The following is a 5,896-nucleotide window of genomic DNA, read 5'->3' as shown; positions in this document are numbered from 1 at the left end:
GGAATGTAAGTTTTCGTATCACCTTTTCCTTTATTGTGTCATTTTCTGTACTGCAACCCATGTATCGTAGAAACAGGCCTGGTAGGTCTGTCTGCTGACATGGATAAAATGGTCTGGACAGGTTGCACCTTAGCTTTCCATTTGTTTCCCTTCAAGTAATTTGCTCTCCTTTTATTGCGTAGTCTTAGACTGTCGCTATTGTGCAAAAAAATTTCTTAGTCTCTGGTAGAACAGGGGAGAGCATGGACTGAGGCAAGACTTGGATTTTTTGGTAGGTTCTGTGCCCTAGAAAACCACCTGGGTGATCTCCAACAGAACATCTCACATGGTATCATCAAACCAGTAGAATGTCCAGCAGGATATTACTGCCCATCAGGAACAAAAGCTGCCAATCAGTACCCGTGTCCAGAGGGCACCTACAGTGACCAAAGTGGGCTGGGAAGTCCCAGGGAATGCAAGCCTTGTCCTGGAGGCACATTTTGTGCCAGAGCAGGTAGGAATCGTGTAATTAAGTACAGTCCTAGGCTGTTTCCTATCTAGGAGAGTCAAAAGTTCCCTGTGATTTTCAAGTAGTGTTTGTAGTAATCTCTGGGACCCTCTGAGTAGAGATTCTCTGTGATAATTTTAAAGATTTTTACAAACTATCTTTTGTAAGTTTAATCAAAGAGGCAGGTTAAGTTGGTTTTGGTTTAGCAGCTTGGGTTCTAGGACTTACTGGTTCTTGGTTGTCACTTGGTGGAAAAACAGGCACCGATCAGCCCCTTCTGTAAAGGTGACCTGGAAGGGAGGTTGTGATCTGGTAATCAGTTGTGTAAGTAAATATGGAAACTGTAGATCGAGCCTTTATGTAACAGAGCTAGGCAGAGGCCAGTAGCTCTGAAATCATTGTGATGACGTGGCTTGTCTGGTTTGTTTAGTCCAGAAGCTGTGATTTCTGTAATGCCTTTGGCTTATCTGAGTTCATGCCCCTCTTTCTTTAGGGCTCTCGTCTCCAAGCGGTCCTTGTTTGCCTGGGTATTACTGCACTTCAAAGGCACGTGTCCCCAATCCCATTAATGACGAGGCAGGCAGCCTTTGCCCAGCAGGCCATTACTGCCCACCAGGTAGCAGCCAGCCTGAGCTATGTCCCACTGGCACATTTTTACCTCGGTCTGGGATGATTTACCGTAATGCCTGTCTGCCCTGCCCTGGGGGGAAGTTCTGCCAAGGCGAAGGCCAGGCCACTGTTTCCGGTGTGTATTGCTTGCATCTAGCATCTGTTTTGTCTCACCATTTGGATTTTTTTGATGTTTTCTGGTTGCTTAAACCTAATGCCAAAACTTTTCTTTCTTGCAGGGACATGTTATGCTGGGTATTTCTGTGATCTTGGAGCCACACAGCCAGATCATAAGCACTGCCCCCCTGGCTTCTACTGTCCTGAAGGCTCTGAATCCCCGATCCCATGCAGCCCTGGAACCTTCAACTCTGACAGTGGAAAATGGCAGTCAACGGACTGTCAGCTCTGCCCAGCTGGATACTTCTGCACTGGTGAGTCTCTGCTGGTGCGTTCAGGAACTGGGGGTGTAGGCAATGTGAGTCAAGATGGACACCCACTGCAGCTGTATTTCTTACAAGCCTGTCCTTAGTAGATACAGGAAGAACAAACTCAGTAAGTGCCACACATCATCTTTGGCTGGTGGTGGTTTCTGCAGAAAGTGCATGAAGTGTAATGCCCAGAATTATTTGTCATCCCAAACTGCTGTTGGGTTCTCTGTACCGGTTTCAGGTCACCCATAACACTTCTTGCTTGCTATTAGATCATCTTTCTTCCTTGGCTTAGCCATCTCTTTTAGATGTTTTACATGTCTTCAGCCTCTCAGGGAAGCAAACTGTCCTGGAAAACAGGTGCTTGGCACTGGCTGGCAGCCAGGGTTTCCACTCGGAGACAGCTGCTCCTTCTCAGGGGTTCTCACCATCTGTCTGTGCCAGATGTTTATTTGCTCCCCCAACACAGAAGTATTTGCAGTCACACTGGCAGTAACAGGTTCATTCATCACCTTCCATGAGACAAAGAGACTTTTCCTTTCTCAGGTGAGGAACTGAAGCAACAGGGAGGAAATGACTTGACTGAGCTAACTGGAGTTTATAGCAGAGCTGGAACCACAGCTGAGAGCCTCAGAATAACAGCTGAACATTTTAGTTGGAGGCTGTGTTGCCTCCAGGCATAGAATTCAGAACTGACTTTCCTGGGTAATAAGATGTTCTCTGAGGCTGAGCTTCAGGGAATAAGTACCTTCTGTTACAGGTATATGAAGATCATGTTTCCAGGAGATAAGGGTTTCCATTGTCTTTGATCATCTGGCAAAGGAAAAAGAAAGGCTTTGCTGTCGTAGGGCTGGGAAAAACTGCTTCTGAAGGACTGTGTTCTGCAGGCCTGCAGAACATCTGGCCAGACTTCAGTTACTCCCATTGCCTATCACTGTCCACTGCCAGTATTACATGGGTTGGACTGGACAAGCAGGTGCAGGAGTTTCTGCCAAGAATGGAAGTCAAAACACATTTTGAAGAATAGGAGGTTGTAGTTGAACAAGTAGGCTGAAGCCACATCTTTCTCCTATCTGTGGAAAGAAACTACATGCCCAGGAAAAGACAAGTAACAAAGATATTCCTGTGTGGCAACTCATGCATGCCACAAAAAAAAAGAAAAAATTATGGCTGCACAGGTGAGATTGAACTTCCTAGATGGGATTGCTCTGATAAACCTGTAGACAGCTCCTCTGGAGACATCCATGGCTCCAATGTTACTCCCTCTGGTAAAAGAAGAGAAAGAGGCTCTTCTGAGGTGCAATGTATCTTCCTCATTTTAGATGCCTGCCTTAGGGTGAGCTGTATTGCACTGAAGTGCAGTTCCCCTGAAGTGCTGCTTCTCTCCATACTGCAATGGGAATCCGAACAACTAAATCAGAAGCAGACACAGTGAATCCTCTGTCCTAGGTGGCTGAACTAAGGAGAGAAATGCTGACTATGTTCACAGAGAACAACATTGCCTGTTGCCTCTTGTAATCTCTCCTGAGCAAGGTGCTGTTTTTTTTTATCCTAGGTTCCGGTGCACATCTGCCTGAACTGTGCCCTGCTGGGTACTTCTGTCTGCCAGGTACCAACTTCAGCACAGAGCATCCATGTCCGAAGGGTACCTTTGGTCCCAGGACTGGTGCCGTTAGCGAGTCTGACTGTGAGCCCTGCCCAGGAGGTAAGCAGGGACTTGGCCAAAGAAACCCAGGGACATACATGGGAAGGTGGAGGGACTTTTCCCTTCATGTTACTGACTCGTTTGCTGACCTTCTGTGCGGGCCCTCACATTGAGATTGCTTTTCTGTTCATTTTAGGCATGTATTGCTCTGCACCGGGTCTATCACAGCCTTCTGGATTTTGCTATTCGGGCTATCATTGTGCAAAGGGAGCCATCAGCCCAGCCCCCTTTAAACACAGGGTGAGTGAGAGCCAGGCAGCAGCCCAGGAAACTAGTGACCTGGGGACAAAGACCAGTCTGTCACAGTCTTGTAGCTTCTGGTGTAACATTTTCCAAGCATTACTGCTCTGAGTGGGGTTGCTCATGCCTTTTACTGCTCCCCTTGAGACCTCCTTAGGTGCAGTGACATGCTGCTTTTAATGTCTGCTGGAATGTGTGGCTGCCTACCAACAAACTCTGGCCAGAGGTCTGCTTCCATAGTGTGCTTCCACAGAGCACTGGAGTGTGCTGTCTAATATGTCCTCCGAAAGGTGCCATCAGGGACAGGTTAGCCATGCCTCAGCAGCCAGCGCCCTTTTTATGCCAGCCATGGTCTTCATTTAGTTTCAGTGGCAGCAGACTTGTGTGACTGGCTCCCGTGTGCCCTGTCAGAGCCTGTCTCTGTAGCCCATCGTGCTAAATCCTTCAATAACGCTTTGTCTCTCCTCTATATTTTTCTGGTACAGGTGGAATCTTCCAGCCTTGGTCTGCCTGGTAATGACATCTGTCCCGCAGGGCATTTCTGCCCCAGTGGCACAGGGTATCCCCTGCCCTGTCCTTCTGGGTCCTTCTCTACTGTCATGGGCCTGGAGGCCGAGGAGCAGTGCCAGCCCTGCCCAGCCGGACGGTACTGCAGCGGGGCAGGGTTGTCTGACCTGGCCCAGACATCGCCGTGTAACGCAGGGTGCGGTGAGAAATTCAGTCACTTGGCAGTGGCAGGGTTGCTGTAGGGTATAGTAGAGGGGCATCCAAACTAAAAGATACCAGGCCTGAGTATGTCTCGTCCAATGCCTTGTGGAAGGTGTCTGTAATAAAGCTTAACCAAACCGCAGAGATGTCTTCTGCCACACGGTGGTGCAATACCCAGCCGCAAGGCAGCGGTTCCAGCCTGTGTGATGCCGGCACAGAAGTGCTGTTCGCCCCATTTGTCTGTCTCATGACTATGCCCCTTAGCAAGAGGCTACAGCATCTCAGATTGTTTTATCTGAGAAAGAGAATCTTTGAAGTGATTTCACTGTAGTGTAATGAGATTGCATGGAGAAAGATTTCTGTTAGCAGATGGCACTTGAATGTAGCAGAGAAAATCAGAATGAAATTTGGCTAGAAGTTGAAGCTAAGCTCAGAATACAAGTGAGGGCTACATTTGGAATGCCTAAAAATAATTAGCCATGGAAACGGACTTCTTGGAAGTAAGATGGATTTGCCACATCAGAGTCGAATTTTAAGCCTTTCCAAAAATTCCCTTAACCCTAAGAAGATGTTACCGTTGGGCTGTAAGAATATTGTTAGGATTTTCTGGGCTGGGCGGTAATGGATATTACATGATTATGAATGACCCTTGACTTCCAAAATCTGTGAAGTTCTTCCCTCCGACAGGGTACAATCTGTGCTTTGCCCAGGCTGTTTTTCAGCACCTCTGCCAAGTAGCATCCATCACTTTCATAGCCTGCTGTTCAGGCTCAAAAGATCTTGCTTCCAGGCAAAAACCCGCAGTTTTGCTGTTCTTTTTGTTCAGCGCTGTTCCTTTTGTGCTCAGTCATTTGCCTTAAGGAATAGGAATTGTTTCTTCTTCAGAAATGATATCCTTTGAGATCCATGTCTACAGCATACCGTGGGATCATGGCTCTCATTTCCTTGTTGCTTAGTTCTTACGAACTGTAATTGTTTTTACATTTCCTCATCACTGGCTGTGAGGGTGTTGGAAGTGGTAGAGGGCAGAGTCAGTGTAGAGCTGGATGGCATTAAAGCAGAAGCCTATAAGAAGACTGAGGATATAAAGGAGGCTAAGCAAAGACAGCAGGAACTGAATGCTTGGGCCCTGTGCTTTGAAGTGAAAATACTTCAATGTTCAAAGGCTTTGCCTTCCAGAATGAGAACACTTTCCAGTCAGCTTAATGCAAAAAAGCCTTTTACCAGGATTTTTAGGTAAGCACTAAATTACAGACACAGGGGGGAAGTTGTTGGCAAAACTGTAATAAACTGCATTTTCAAGGTTTTTTTCTTACTGTGCTGACCCTTGATTCATAATTAGTGCCTCCCCCATCTGTTGCCTCTGAACAGTGCTGTGAGCTCATTGTTTCAGGTCTGAATTCTCTCTCTTACAGGTATGTTTGCCTGGAAGGAAACTCTGCTCCCTGCCCTTCTGATGGGATTCATGGGTACAGATGTCCCAGCGGCTTCTACTGTCCTGCAGGCACTGGGCTAGAACTGCCCTGTGAGCCTGGCACGTTCAGCCCTCGGCCCGGGGCGCGTGTCTGCCTGCCGTGCCCAGCTGGTATGACCTGCGGCAGCGCTGCCACTGTTGAGCCACTCCGCTGCCCCAGAGGTGAGCAGCACGTCCAGGTGGATGGGAAGCTGTGCGATGGATCCCTGCGCCGCTCTTACTGGCTGAGACGCAGTGCTGGTTAC

This window comes from Buceros rhinoceros, unplaced genomic scaffold, assembly GCF_000710305.1.
Source record: "Buceros rhinoceros silvestris isolate BGI_N320 unplaced genomic scaffold, ASM71030v1 scaffold3069, whole genome shotgun sequence".
In the NCBI taxonomy this organism is placed as follows: Eukaryota; Metazoa; Chordata; class Aves; order Bucerotiformes; family Bucerotidae; genus Buceros; species Buceros rhinoceros.
This window is presented reverse-complemented; position numbering follows the sequence as displayed.